This window comes from Strigops habroptila, chromosome 1 (genome assembly GCF_004027225.2).
Source record: "Strigops habroptila isolate Jane chromosome 1, bStrHab1.2.pri, whole genome shotgun sequence".
NCBI lineage: Eukaryota > Metazoa > Chordata > Aves > Psittaciformes > Psittacidae > Strigops > Strigops habroptila.
In genome coordinates, this window is record NC_044277.2 from 149869665 (window position 1) to 149886046 (window position 16382).

Here is a 16382-nt window from a genome sequence, read left to right on the forward strand (position 1 = left end):
ATCATGCCTCTATACTGAAATATTGATAATCCCCTACTTTTCAGTTTCAACTGTTGCTTGTACTCTGACAAACCTCTATTAAGAAACGTTTGCACAGTCATACAATGTAGCTTGTGTACCTAGTCAGATGTCACCACTTATGCCTTTGTGACAATTAATGCAATCATACATCAAATACATAGTTAAGAGTAAGTTAGATCATAAGGGACATCTGATAGTCTTCTGCTCCAATCTCCTGTAAAGCAGGGCCAGCTTTAAAGTCAGATGAGGCAGCTCAGGGTCTGCTGACTGTCTCTAAGGAAGGAGATTTCACAGCCTCTCTGACCCAAAGCTTAACTCCACTGTGAAAGTTTTCTTCCTCCTATGTAATCAGAATTTCCCTTGCTGCAACTTGTGCCCGTTGTCTCTTATCCTGTCAACATGCACTTCTGGTGCTATCATTTTACTAATTTAGTGCAAGATGGAATTAGTATTTCTCACTAAGGCATACTGCTGACTCACATTCAACTTGATGTCCATGAAGATCCTAGGGTCTTTAACTGTGAAGCTGCTTTCTACCCAGTCAAACCCTATCCTGTACTGCTGTATGGGGCTGTGCTATCTCAGGTGTACGACTCCACATTTGCTTTTCTTGGACTTTAGGAGGTTCCAGCTAGCCCAGTTGTCCAACCTATGAAGGTTGCCTCTGAACGGCAGTCCTACCCCTCCAGCATGTCAACTACTCTCCCGAATTCTGTGTCACTTGCAAACTTGCTGAGTTTCACTCAATTTCACTGTCCAAGTCATTAATGAGGAGTTTAAACAGTGTTGGCCCCAGAACAGGTCCGAGAGAAACACTGTCATTTATACCATTGGGTATGCGAAGGCTAAACTCACAAACTCTATTGTGTGTATGAGAGAAACGAAGTTTCCAATTATAAAAAAAATGTAAATTCACTAAATGGGGCAAATAATTTTGTGACAGTCAGCACAGTACAACAGCTAGAATTTACACTAAATCATAATGGCATTTATGCTGTTTCGCATTGCCGCATATCTTTCAATTAACATTCCTGGTATTGTTCTTAGGTATTCTGTGCTACAGAGATGTGGCACGTAAATGAATGGAGGAAGGACACTCCTTGATACAAAGCATTAAAAAAAAAAAAAGATCTTACTAAAATACACAAAAAGGACAGTACATCGGCCATCATAACAGAGAACATCTAAATATTAAAATCACAATTACTACCCTGTCAAAAAAAACCCCAGCCCCAAAGAATTTGTATGGCAAAAAGCAGGAATAGGAACACAGAGTATTTCCATCATATGGAAATATACACATAAATATACAGGTTCAAGGCCAGGTTGGACAAGGCTTTGAGCAACCTGGTCTAGCAGAAGATGCCTCCGCCTGTGGCAGGGGGTTGGAAATGGATGATCTTTAAGGTCCCTTCCAACCCAAACCAGTCTGGGATTCTATGAACACCATAGCAAACAATACTAAAACCAATACAAACCAGCACCACTACCTAGCTTTCCATCCACACAGAACACAGAGACAAACCATTTGAGGCAGGCAGTTACAAGAGAAACAACAATATGAAACAAAAACCCTTTGCAAGAATACCGTTTCAATTTGATTACTGAATTTCATATTAAATATCAAAGTGTACACTAGTACAAAGTAAATAAAAAAACACCCATGAGTAATCACACTGCTGTGAGTGCAACACTGCACAAGCAGCATGCTGGTTGATGGATTGGGGTCAGAAATGCTCAGCACTTTTCAGATTCAAATCCCCGGAGCCGTTTGAGTTTTAGCAAAAATCCCAAGTAAGTGCAAGCAGGTGGAGTTCCCATCTTGCTCTGAAAAAAAACATGTATAAATTGTTTCTATTGCAGCTATCTCTGTCTTGGTATTTCCCTACTTAGAAACAGGAAAACACATTCCAAAGCCTTGCCACGCTAAACTGCTCATAAACCCTCCTTGTAGAAATTTCCATTTCTCAGGTGTTTGGAAATGCACAAATGGACACACAACTGTTGACACTGTATGCAAAGCCATGGAGTTAGCTACACTGCCAATGCCTTAAATCATCAACTTAAGACAACCAACTTCATCCAATCTATGAAGAACCATCTGCCTAAAAATTAATACAAATGAAGTAATAGTTTCCCTATTTTGCCTCTGCTGTTACTCATCTTAATATACCGCACAGTATAAAACAGCATCGATTTGTTGGAGCAAGTCCAGAGGAGGCCACGAGGATGATAAGGGGGCTGGAGCACCTCCCATATGAAGACAGGCTGAGAAAATGGGGGCTGTTCAGCCTGGAGAAGAGAAGCTGCGTGGAGACCTCAGAGCAGCCTTCCAGTATCCGAATGGGACCTACAAGGATCCAGAGAGGGCTCTTCATCAAGGACTTCAGTGATAGGACAAGGGGTGATGGGTTCAAACTTAAACAGGGGAAGTTCAGGTTAGATATAAGGAAGAAGTTCTTCCCTGTGAGGGTGGTGAGGCGCTGGCACGGGTTGCCCAGAGAAGTGGTAAATGCTCCATCCCTGGCAGTGTTCAAGGCTAGGCTGGACAGAGTCTTGGGTGACATGGTTTAGTGTGAGGTGTCCCTGCCTGTGGCAGGGGAGTTGGAACTAGATGAGCTTAAGATCCTTTCCAACCCTAACTATTCTATGATTCTATGCCCTCTATCTGCTACAGTTGTCCAAAGTAACTGGTGGGTATCTTGCAGTTTTCAGCTGTTTGGTAGGCAGCTCATTAAATTAGAAAAATTAATAACTTGGATTAATTTAACCTCAGTACTTCTGTCAACCTTCTTTATGGGGGAAAAAAAAAATCCCATCTTAGTATTATCATAATAATATTTATGCCACTGACCATCCTTCTGAGTAGAGGGGAACACTTCCTCAGAGATCTCTTCTAATCCAGGATACAGGATATTTAAAGAAAATGCTTCATTATCTTACTCTTTTGTTCATATTCAAACTTTTGACAATATTTAAAACTAGTCAGTGAATTTGATACAAATTATTTATAATTTTGTTCCAGAACCCCACTTTTTCAGTGAATCATTTACCAACAAAGTATCAAACCAGTCCTATTGAACGTAATCGTCGTATAAAAAAATACAGAGGACTAAACATAGAATACAAAGGAAAAAAACCCTTGGTTTTAAGCCATATTTTCCTATCAGGAGAACAAGTCAGACCCATACATCAGAAGCAGCAAAGAAATGTTTATCTGTTGAATACTTCTTTGCTAGGAACGGTACATGTCAGTACGAGATTACACACATTAGGAAAACTCCTTTGCTTTGGTAAAAGAACACATTGTTAGGTCAGCAAATATACTTAATATTTTACTTTCTTGAGAACAGCTGCAATGCCTCCAATACACGGGAGTAAGAACCAACTAAAACACACAGCCACTTAAACAGAGAAAACATGATGGCCATTATCAACTATGGCAATCTCCCTGTACATACTTCTGTTACTTTCTATAACCTTTATTACTTTCTGTAACCTCTTTGGAGCTTTTGAGCAAATGCTAAAATTAGAAGTGAAACAAGAGTTTGGGAAATAATATCTTTGAGGACACATTATAATTTACTTCATTTAACATCAGAAAAAGATGGAGCTTTTCTAAGCAAGAATGAACTTCTCATTATCTTTCATCCTCCGTCATTATTTCAAATACTGTTAAATCAAGCTGCAATGTATTTTCTCTGCAATTTTAGACTCTTTCAGAACTTTGGGCAAATGTGATATTTAACTAAGTAACCACACAGAGCAGCAAGGAAGACTCTTCTGCAACAAGACAATTATAACAGGTGAAATAATTCCTAATTACCCTTTATAACTAAAAATGTCAAGCCTATGTATTGATTTTACACTTTATACCATTTATTTTTTCCCATTTTATTACATAATGTGTACAAAATGCAGCAAAGAGTTCCTGACAAAAATCTTGAAAAAATACTTTATTTAGAAACATCAAATCTGTTTCTGAATCCTTAATTGGATTAAGGACTAATTAACTTCTGTTGTCACCTGCTGAGCAGTCAAGACTGAGTAATTAGCATTAAACTCTCCACATCCCCTCCAAAAAAGTAGTGGCCTTTGTAAATGAATTGGTGATCTAATGTCAGATACTCACGTCAAAGTTTATTTCAACCCACCCAAAAGCTGCCCTGCCTCCTGGCAATTTCGTCAGAAAAAAAAAAACACAAGCAGTGAATTAAAGTTGGGCTGGTTCAGCCTGGAGAAGAGAAGGCTCCTGAAGGGGAGACCTTAGAGCAGCTCCAGTGCCTAAAGGGGCTACAAGAAATCTGGAGAGGGGCTTTGGACAAGGGCCTGTGGGGACAGGACAAGGGGAATGGCTTTAACCTGACAGAGGAGAGACTGAGATGAGCTCTTACGCAGAAGTTCTTCCCTGTGAGGGTGCTGAGGCGCTGGCACAGGGTGCCCAGAGAAGCTGTGGCTGCCCCATCTGTGGCAGTGTTCAAGGCCAGGTTGGACACAGGGGCTTGGAGCAACCTGCTCTAGTGGAAGGTGTCCCTGCCCCTGGCAGGGGCTTGGAACTGGATGAGCTTTAAGGTCCCTTCCAACCCAAACCATGCTACAATCCTATGAATTAAGAAACCAAGCTCAATAGTTATCTGTAGAGCCGTTGCACTGCTTTTTTCCATAATATACCTTGTTGTCTATTACTGACATTGCTCAGATACTGATATTTTGTATTTATTTTTAATTAAGGGCATAGCTAAATACAAACCCTATTCATAACTAAGCAAATACTTCATTTCAGTTGCACCCATCACCCTACTGATTTCTGAGATTATTTAGATGGTCACTTATGCAGCTACTTCAGCAAAGATTGCAGCACTGGTTTTTGCTCCTTTGATTTAACACAGGTCAAACTGATGCAAAGGCAATAATCTCAGAGAGAATACACCTACAGTGTGATGAGTGCATCTGCCTTTCCTTTTATAGCAGCTGAAGGTTGGTATCCACAGATTCTGGTATGTTCAAAACAAAAATTCTCCTAGAACAGCCAAGAAGGTTGAAAAAGCGCTTTGTATTCTGAAAGTACAGTAACACTTCTTTCTACACCCTTTCCTGGATGACTTGCACAGATATAAACTATCTCCACATGCTTTCATTTCATATTTATTTTTCCATCACTCATCTAAAAAGGGAGAAGTAAAATGTACACAGTGAGAGTGAACGTGTTTGCACTTTGCTCTAGAACAGGAGAAATGCATGGAGTGAAGACTTCTGCAATAGCAAGTATGCCACAAGGAACCTATAATTTGCTGTTACTTTTATAAACCTGCTTGTAATATAGATATTTACTTGATCAGCAATTGCTTGCTGTGCCTTGAATTTCAACTAGAAAGGCTATTTGGCCAAGTAACATTTTAGGGGGTTTGTTTCTGGAAGGACATAATCAAAGGATAAAGACATAAAAGTATGCTACTTAAATTTTGAAATGTCACTGTGGAGACACTGAATGTCACATTCCTTTAATAACACATATTTATAACTGACACCAGTTGTAGTAGTGAATTTACTGGAGTTACAGCTTATGACAGAAAAAAGGCAATTAAAGAAAAATCAGTCTATATTATAAAGGACAGATCTTCTGTGTTTCTAAAAACATGACGGCACAAACCTGAAGTACATATGCCTATTAAATGCATATTCTTACACCCTAAGAATAGGATGTAACACTGAAGAATCCAACAAGTTCTTACAATCAATAGGGGTCACAATGCAAAGTATCTCTCTTTTCAGATATATCAGGACGGAGAATAAAGAATACCAGAACACCAGACCACATCAATATAACTTAAGTTCCCACTAGAATATAGCATCCAAATAGAATAAGTTGTGTATAAATACTACACTCAGAAAATACACGTTGTATGGACAGTGAAACACAAATACTAGATTTAATATTAAATTCACAAGGGAAAAGAAAGAATCAACAGTTTGAAAAAAACTACTGATGAAAAGCAATGCCATGAATATAGAAAGAGGCAGGAACAAAGCACCTGCACGCTGTGCACTGTCAGCACTTGTCAATATCAAGGTATCTTTAAGAAGGAAAGATGGAAAGTATAATCTGCTACTGCAGTTCTCAACATGAACAAGTAACATATCCAAAACCAGCTCAACAAAGTCATTGAAAGGTGGCCAATTCCTACATAAACACATACACTAAGGTCATATAGCAAACCTACATGGCAAACTGTGGGATGAGACAAGAGAGAATCCTTTATCAAGACCATGATCTTGATGAATTTGGTACAAACTACCAAACAAGAAGTCAGGTTTATCTGCCAACAGTATCAATAGAAATTAATATAATGAAAGCAATATGATATCTTGATAACTTCACAGCTGGAAAGATGCCATTCGGAAAACAGCATCGGAAGAGTTTCCCTTCGGAAAATAATGACCCAGCCTACAAGTTCCTCCTATCCTGCACATGGTAGCCCCTAAATCCAAGGGAGGATTGTTGTCAGACTTTCTCTTCCATGACTTCATTTCTCAGGGAGGAGAATTTTTTACAAAAATGTGTTATTACAAAACTGATTTAAACATCAAAGTTTCTCTAAAACTCAAAGCCTTTATCTTGATGACCGGAACACAGACCAGCTGCTTTAGAGAAATGGGTAGATTTGAGCATCACAGGAAGGGCTACAGAAATCTTAAGTTCTCCGTTTTTCATTTGTGACCCCGTGGAAATAGAATATCTGAGAGAACAAGATGTGCAGATACTAAATGAGGTTTCTGATCATGCCTCCTTCTGGTGCGACTTGAGGACTGCAGGAAGATGCATTCCAGTTGCCTGCTCCATGCCAACGGAGCATCAGACTACATTTGGCAGAAGCTCTTCTCCAAAACCTAGCTAATGGAAAGAGAAACCCCTCAAACTTCTTTCACATGTGAGTCAGGATCTCCATATTAGTACTACCATTAATCATCTCCAATGCATTACCTCCACATTGAGGTGACTCTTTTGTTATAGGAATGTTTATTTTAATAGGCAGTTACAGGCATGCATAAAAATAGAAATCCATTTTCTTCTTCTGTGAGCTATGATGTGTTTCAAGTGTCATGCTAGACATTTATAATTCAATGGGGCCATTCCAAAGGCCTTTCTGTAAGCCTGATCAAAATTTGGCCTTTTTTTGATTAAAAAAAATAAAAATAAACCTAGACCATTTTTCAGGACTTTAAGTTTTAAAGAACACCCGAGATCACCACCAACATTAATGACAATTTATATGTAATTTGAAAGAAGTTTTACCCCTAGAACATATACAACAAAATGACACAACTTTTGATTTTAATTGTTGTAATTAAAAGCTACGGTTGCTAAGTAGCAATGGTGTTGAAATTGTGTTGAGAGAATTTCAACATGTGGCTGGCTGTTCAGGGTGTTGACATCTGAATGCTGTAGCCAGTTTTAAGCTTAGGATGAGTTCTTTAAAACAATGGTAATGCTCCTGGCCTCAGTGACCACGCACAGTGAGGAAATACTTCCTGCTTCTTTACAAGCTGTCTAGTTGAATCATAGTAGAAACCTACATGGAACCAGTCAGAAATGAGACGGAAAATGGCAATGACAGAGAAAGCATGCCTGACTAATTAATGTCTTTCTGTGGTGGTTGAAAAACATCTAAATCTTCAAATACCCACCCCTACTCAGCCTACATACTTGCCTTTTCATGGCTTAAATATTCCTCCTTGTTAGTAAGAGCCATAAAAGACTTTTTTTTTTGTAAGCGTTACTGCATAAGTACAATGCAAACTGAACATGTCAGCATCTCATCTGAAAAGAATCACTTTTTTTCCCAACAGTGAGTGGGACTCCAAGATGAACTTAAGCTGAAGAAAGTGGTAAATCTCGTCATTTCAGGATCATGGGCCAGGGTCATGGATTGAGCTAAGAGTTTTAAATTAAGCTGAGTGCTCAGGAAAAGCAGCTGCAGATCAAGTGATAACTCAAGTCTGATCTGCACAGTTGCTGCACTTGTTTTTGGTTGCTGGATTTCCCATTTTATTTTCTCCCTTGCTGGAATATATATAGTATCATCTGTAGCTACTACTATTAGAGAGATTCTGAAGTACAAGATGCCAAATACAGTACCATATTCTCCAGAATATCATTACTACTTTCAGGCCTACAAAGTGTAGCTCACACTACAAAGCTCCACCATGCTACTTATATTGATGACAAATGAATCTACTTAAAAGAGAACAAGACCTACAACTAAATCCAGCCTTTACTGTCTCTGAGAAGAAGAAAAAAATAAATCCAGGCTACCTTCATATGAACTCCAAGACAACAAGGTGGCAATTAATTTTGAAAACATACATATACAGTAGGAAATTGTATAAGTGGCCTTTTATTGAAAGGAGAAATATAATGAAGCATGTTTAAACTTCAATCTGAAATTCCTCTGTTTATTATTGGTTGTCCTATAAATTTAGCTTAGCAAATGAACCCACATCTACTTAAGAAAAACACTGTAAAACAAAAAAATTATGTTTTCTTACTTGATTTGGTATTGTCTTGTGAGTTAGGCAACCAACAGGCACAGATATTCTCACAATTTACATACTGCAGGGAAAGCAAAGAATACCTAGTTTTAATTGACCACTACTCAGTGAATGCTCAGATAAAAGAAAAACCAAACAAACTTCTAAAGAATCAATTGCTTCAGCATATCGACTCTCTTCAGGCTGTGAGACCTAATGAGATACCCATATACCTGTATTTCACACCTTCCCGTACATGCAACAGATTTGACACCAAACTTCAGATAAATGCAACAACTGGGTTAAAAACTCTCTTTCAACCCCCACGGTTATACAGTTTAGATGAACAGAAGCAAGAGTTGAGCTCACGCTGTGCAAAGGATTTTGAAGTTATGCATCAAACCAACTCAGTACATCTTGAAGTTGGATGGCCCTATCCTGAGAATACTTTGGTAGCGCAAGACACTAAATGCACATTCTTTGAAATCAACTGATTTCATTTCGATTTGCTGCAAGGTTGAGGAATGAGTGTGTAACTCCTGCACGGATGGAAACTAATCCAAGAGCCTGAGGTGCAAGGGACATGTGTTACAGACTCCTAACATTGAGGCCTAACAAAGACCGAGGTTTCAAAAATAGCCTGTTTGTTTCAAAACCTGAGCATGGCTTTCGGACAGGTCTTCCTCTACAAGAGAATGTCCAAAACGGCTAGGTGATTTTTTGTACCTTTGAATGGCCATGACAGTAATGTGATTTTTAAACACAATTCAGTATTTCATGAAAACAGACCTCTAATGAGATGTTTTGAGAAATAATCTTCTCTGTAACCAACATTTACATTAATCTTTTCTCAATGGAATGCATATGCAAATAGTACTGAGATATACCATTCATATATGTACACATGTAGAAGGAATTAAGGGAGAACTTTAAAAATGCTGCTACTAAGCATCACGTGCTTGTTTGCACAAAAGAAATACAGTTCATCTTTAAGCACGTGCTTGACTTTCTTTTCCTGTCAAGCTCTTTCCCTGTTCAGTAAGGTAAAAGATATTTAAAAGTGGTTTTATTTCTCATAAGTAAGGTACAGCTCCAGGCCTTATTTTAGTATATATCACTCAAATCACACAATAAATTCATTTCCCAAAGGGTTCTTTCTCTGGTGTTTTCATGTTAGATGCTATACTTCCCAGAAGCATAACTACTGCATCTTTACAACACTGCTTTTAGATAAGTCCCAATTTATGGTTAAAAAAATTAAAAGTACAAAGAAAACTAAGGATAAACCACTATGTTCAGTTTTTCAGCATTTTCAACAATATTACATTTTTAAACAGCCAAAGTATACTTTAAACAGTTTCATTTACATCCATAAGAACTCAGTGCTGCTGTGTATTTAGCATGTGGTGCCACAAGGCAGGTGCTCAATACATGAGGCGCACACATTTAATGACCACCTTTTAACATTGTGATTGAAGTGAATTACCTAAAACCACATGTAAACTGCATGGCAGATGTAGGAAGATATTCCTGTCTGGCATTCAACACCTATGAAAATGAAGCCATGTTTCTGCAGCCTCTCACCCCTTTCACTACTTTTCATATTCTGAATCAAATAAATTAAGAATCTGACAGCCAACAGCCTGGTTCACTAAGCAAATTAAATGCTCACCTACTGAATAGTCAAGTCTATCCTGCACGCTTCAGGAAGAGGGTACAGCAGAAGATATTATTTGATATAAAAATATCACAGGCTCCATTTATTCATAGCCAGCTTCCCTCCCTCACCCTTAAAAGCATGGGACAGCAAAAGAGAGCATCTAGACACTGCAGACAACTTCCTTTTTATAAAAGGACTAATTCTCTAAAAAGGAGCAGCAGCAGCAAAGGTCCCAGGAAAAAAAACTGTTGTAAGGATGTGTTGATATTGTAAGACAACAGATTTTTGGAAACTTGTTATAAAACATGTATGGATTATTTTATCAGAAATGTTTCCAAATGTACTTTAGACTTAAGCAGACAAACAGCCCTGGAAATTTCAGATCAAACTCTGCAAAGTTATAAGCAAGTTCAAACAAAACCTCATAACAGAAAGTGTTGATCATTATTTTTCTTATCTAGACAACAGATGTATATTAACTGTGTTTACTAATAGAAACATGCATGTTTATTGAGAACCCCATCATATTCCAACACTTCTCCACTATACGCTCTCTAGTAGTCATTGCAAGATGAGCAGGCCACACAAAAGCCTGGCATAGCCATGGACAACATTTCACTACAGCCAAAATATAAAAAAATATCACTTCCTATTACAATATTCCTTATACCAAAATACAAGTGATGTCTCATTTTGAGCCCTTCCTCTAACATCTGGATATAGAACTATCTCATAACACATATAAAGCCTGCATAATTGTGTATATGTGGGAATCGCATACTACAAACAGTCTTAGAACTGGATTTTCCATTTCGCTTCTTCAAACTATGTTCCATTCCTTAATGCTTTCCACTTTAGAACAGAATCTACTCTCCTAAATTTCCCACAGACCAAAAGCTTGAAAACATTTCTAATTTAGTACAAAAGAGCTACTTTTGACAAAATTAAAGGCTTGGGTATGGTTGGTGGTGTGGGGTTTTTTCATTGCATCAAATTTAAAAATTGAAGAAAAAAGTTGGCTTGAAACACCAAATCAAAGCGAGGCAGTGCACATTTTCAACTCAGCAAGACAGGCAGGAATAGAGCTGAATTTCTGTTTCAAAATAGAATTTAGACACCTTCAAGATGATCTTTCACTTTCAATGAATTGGCACTTTTAAATGTAAAAACGTTCTATTGGAAAATACCTAACCAGTTATACTATAATAGACAAATGCAAAACTTAATTCCTCTCTTTGTCTTGTTTGTTAGCAATTACTTCCAGACACATTGTATTACCTCAGGCCTTCACCAACTGCTTTTCACTTGCAGAAACCGCTATATGTAAAAAAACCTCCCTGCAGTATTATGGACATTAACATAATTCCATTTGACTTGGGACAAGCCCTCAGTGGGCCACAAAAGTCTAGTTCAACAAAGAATAACAAGTGAAATATGGTCATATTTAATTAAAAAAAAAAACCCAACCAAACAAAAAACCCCCAAACCAACCACCACCATGAATAAGATGATTTACAGGAAAACAAAAACCCAACCAACCAACCAACAAAAACACCAACAAACCACCACACTTTCGCTGTTCTGTGTGTTCACAACTCTGATTGTAGAAGCTTGCAGCAGATGCGAGGCAGTTTTTGCCAGGATGTGTTCAAATGAAATGACTTCCAAAATAAGAGACAATCTGGAGGATAATTCTAAAACTACCACCTTCGTAAGAGTCTACAAATAATAACTTAAAACATGAGATAATTTCCAGCTTCAGATATTTCATTACTCAGTTTACTGTGGGTTTTTTTTTTTTCTGAGGCATATTCAGAGAAATGGCCAAAGGAACTGTAATGGCCTTCTGGGACAGGAAGACTAAGGTTGCTGTAAAAAACGTTAAATTAATTTTTATAGTGATGCAAAGTCAGGGAAGGGTTGTTAAGGGATGGCCTCTTGCCACAGGGTGGAGTTTTGTTTTGGTATCCTTTTAGAGTCTGCAGGTGTTTGGCAGGAGCTGAAATCAGGGCCAGCTGTGATATTTCAGCTCCGATATTTCCCTCCCCATATTTCTCAGAAGTGATGCATCAGGGTGATGTCTTACACCTGATGTACTCTACTTGTGTGGTATGACTGTAACTGCTTGGGGGTGGTGGGGGAAATACCACTGCGTGGCTTTTATTTTTATTTTCAGCTGGCAATATTCATATAGCAAAATTCATCAGCATGAATGCATTTAGTCTGGTAAACATCAGATTTAAAAAATTTATTAAACTGCCCATAATATAGCTGGGTTGTTTTGTTACTTCTTATATATGCCAGCCATCTAATTAAAGTAATAACACTGGGTATGAACGGTGTTTTTACACAGTGCTATTACTAAAAGAACTTAGGAATTATATTGTGAAAAAGGGGAGAGTAGTATTTTAAAGAAAGCAAAAAAACCCCCTTCAGTCTCCCTCCTTAACCAGCAAAGATCTTTGTCCTTGCATATTTAGCTGCAGTACAGCGCGTACCTGGTTTTGTTTTGGTTTATCTTTTGGGAGAATTTGAATAGTTTCTATTAAAAATGGTATTCTCTTTTAAGTTTGTTTTGTTTGGAAAACCTCAAACCACATTGTATTTCATACACATGTTCCCCAGGGTATGTTAAATGGGACCATACTGAGGTCACTAGTCAGTTTTTTAAACCGTTTTAAGAATTCCTTTAATGTTTGTACTATCTTGGCCTGGTTAAAAGAACACATTTTTAAAAACTAGCTTGAAAAAGTTGGGCTATAAAAAGCTTCATTAGAATAGTCCATACTGTACCATTAAGAGTTTGTAAGAACTTTCACATTCTTTCCTCCCTCTCATTTTTGAAGAGAATTGTTGCCTGAACTAGCGAATCTGCTCCCCTTCCTCTCAGCCTTTTTATCCATTCATGCACAAGTACACATATACATCTATCCACAGACTGATTGACTTAGCAGTACAAAAGCCTGGGGTATTCATTTTAACTTCACAAATGAATAAAAGATTATAATCAGTGGGAAAAGTGGACATTTCCCTCCATTCATGGAAAAACCAGTATCACCTGGCACTCCAGCTTAGCAAAATATTTCCTGGTTTTTGGCAGCTCACTTGGAGTACAACTGAAGCTGTTAATGATATTAACAAAATGTCCTGGGATCAAAAATGCATCGTTTTATCTCAGTTTACAGAAGAAGTTATACAAACCACTCTTGGCCTTCACAGTTCTGAGATCCTTTTAGCTAAAATAAAATACAATCTGAAAACACAACCCACCTGTAGCTGATTAAGTTCCATCAGATCATTTCAGTCATCTCCTTTACTTGCCTTTCCTATCTCCTCAAACTTGCTTCCATTCCTCCCTTGCATTATTCCAACCTAGGATTTCTGTCTGTGGCTGGTATCAGCCTATGCACCCTCTGCAGCATGACTGACAGCTGAGCTGCCATATGCTTTGTTGGTTAACCAGGGTGAATGCTTCATCCCTGGCAGTGTTCAAGGCCAGGCTGGATGGGGCTTGGAGCAACCTGGTCTAGTGAAAGGTGTCCCTAGGGAGTTGGAACTAGATGAGCTTAAGGTCCCTTCCAACCCAAACCATTCTGTGATTGTTGATGTCCATTCAGTGCATCTTGGTCACTAATGGTGCGTGACTACTTACAATGAATAACTGCATTATGGATGTCAAAATCCATAGATCAAATAGGAAGACAGTAGCAATAAAATGAAGTTAAAAATATTGAATTGTTTTTATGTCCAATTCTGCTGGTAATACCCAAAATGGAAGAGGTTAGCAAGACCTAAGTATTATCTATTAGAGGTAGAGTTTGTCTATATTAAAGTATCAACAGGTTTGACGTTTTTCTGGAGTCTTTGCAATGGTTGAAAGTAAATAAATATTGAAAGCAGATTACTGCATTATGATAAACTCTTTCATTTTACATCACATTGTACTTGTTGTTATACAGTATCAGTAAGTAAGGCTATTAAATGTAAGCTGAGTGACATCTTTCCTAGAAATGTATTTCCTCATCTAAACTAAGACTGAAAAACCCCACCATATTATAATGGCAGCACTCTGAAGAATGATGACAAAGTTCTCATACTTAATGACTGGGTTCAGCTTTATGCACAAGAAAAAATATTGTTGTGATTATAGCATGTTCTTGTTGATGGTTTTTCCCTGTTATAACTGGCATTTCATAGTGCAAAGGACACCTAGATTATGGATTCTCAGGTGTTGCTAGACTTTTTCCCCTTGTCTTAAGCACAGTCTCAGGGCGCTGTTATAAGTTTTGAGGTTTCAGAAACCAAAATTGCAGAGTGGCTTATGAAAGAGCAAAGCTATACACAAGCATGTGTATTTATTCCAGACATATGCTGTCAGTACAGCAGCAGAAAGATGAACAAGTGGAGGGAGACTGGGCAAGGTACAATGGCAAAAACTACAATTCACAAGAAAGGTAAAGGTCAAAAGCTTTGCTTGAACTGCCCCTAAACGTCTAAATCCAAGCTATGGATAAGCGACTTCAGGCAATGAAGCCACCTGTTAAGGTCTGAAGTCTTCACAAACATTTGTGTAGAAACTAGAAAACTATACTTTAAAGGCTGAGCATGCTGCTCTCTGAATTGCTGGTTTGCTTGATGGTGCCTCAGATACGTAAAGGTGGAGTGGGTGGGTCTAATTTTATATAAGTGATGTAAAGTAAATATCTTGCCATAACAGCAATACCTTAAACTTCTGTATTTCAAGGAAGAGTGCAGTCTTCCCCCCTCCTTGAACAATCACTAAGAAAAATGCTTGAGGCAGGCAGCACCAGAAATTAAACAAATGTATAACATGCAGCATCCCCACAAATACTGACATTTCATTTCCAATAGTAATAAGAACACAGTGCCCGAGTGCCACTTATTTCACAGAAGGCTGTAGAAAAGACAGTGTTTTCAAGCAGTTTCATCAGAAGGAAAAAACCAAGAGAGATCAGTATAACCCTTTGCAGGAAACGATTTTTTAAATCCACCATGTGGTGGTGTCTGACTGCACAGCACTGTGATACCTTTTACAGACAGGCAAGCTATCTCAGGTAATAACCTGACATATATAATCACAATATCATCATAATGTATGTATTAAAAAATAATATTTAGGTGAAATCTAACAAGAGCAAGATAACCAAGCTAACCCCTTTACAATCTGGGAGGTAATGGCAATTCCATGATCTACTATGTTTCAAAAAGCAGCCTCTTTCGGAGTGGACCTGACTTCTTCAAATTCACAGCACCAAAAAAAAGCAAAGAATGTTTTTCCTATGTTGCCCCAAGTACAGCCAAGTCAACCACGATCCGAGTAAAATACTCTTGCTGTTTGTTCTTCAAAGCTCAACCTTAATCCCTGTGAAAGTTATGAAGTGAAAAAGTTGGCTTATGCATACTTCACAGCATGGTACTACATCATTTTAAGGAGAAAGAGCATATTTATTGAAGAAAAAAAACAACAAAGTCCTTGCAGTTGCCTAACAAATATTGTCTTATACCTCTAAAAGTGTAACAAACATTTATTATAAATGTTTTCCCTTCTGATAGATTGTTTTGCCTGTTGTTCTTTCCCAAAGACTACAATTGTATTCACAGTCCTCACAAACACTTCTCGACAGTAGACGCGGACACTGGTCAATCATTTTTCTGGTCACTCTCATTATTAGAAATTCATTTAAATGAGATTCATCACCAGAAAGAATAGCCATAAAATACTGTCACACTGTCCAAGACAGCATAGTTCAGTTTGTATTGGGCCCTTTAAGCCATCATAAGCTAGAGGGTGAAAAGAAGGGCAAGGATCAGAGAACATACAGATAATGTAACTCTACAGATAAACGATGGTATTAATTATGTATAGATGCAATTCACTGAAAAAATTAACATTTAAAATAGATAAATAAAAAGCTGAAGCATTCTCAGCCAGGGAAACCACCAGGCCAAGAAAAGATTAAAATCTTTCTGCATATGACTTCTGTGCTTCATTTTTATTCTTTCCAATCAAAAAGTTGCCCTTTTTTTCCAAACAGTATACATTCTGATTATCCACATTCCATACAGAAAATCAGTTGCTTGTGGACAGCAAGAAAGGTACTTTTCTGCATATTTATCTGACAAAACACAATTACATAGTTTCTTTTCCAGT

The 16382-nt window shown here is 37.9% G+C and overlaps 1 protein-coding gene across 5 annotated transcripts in view; it reads right to left on the bottom strand.

The window, feature by feature from the left end:
* The window catches only part of SUGCT (succinyl-CoA:glutarate-CoA transferase), a 307991-nt gene that overhangs the window by 163417 nt on the left and 128192 nt on the right, over positions 1-16382 (bottom strand). The window lies entirely within an intron of this gene.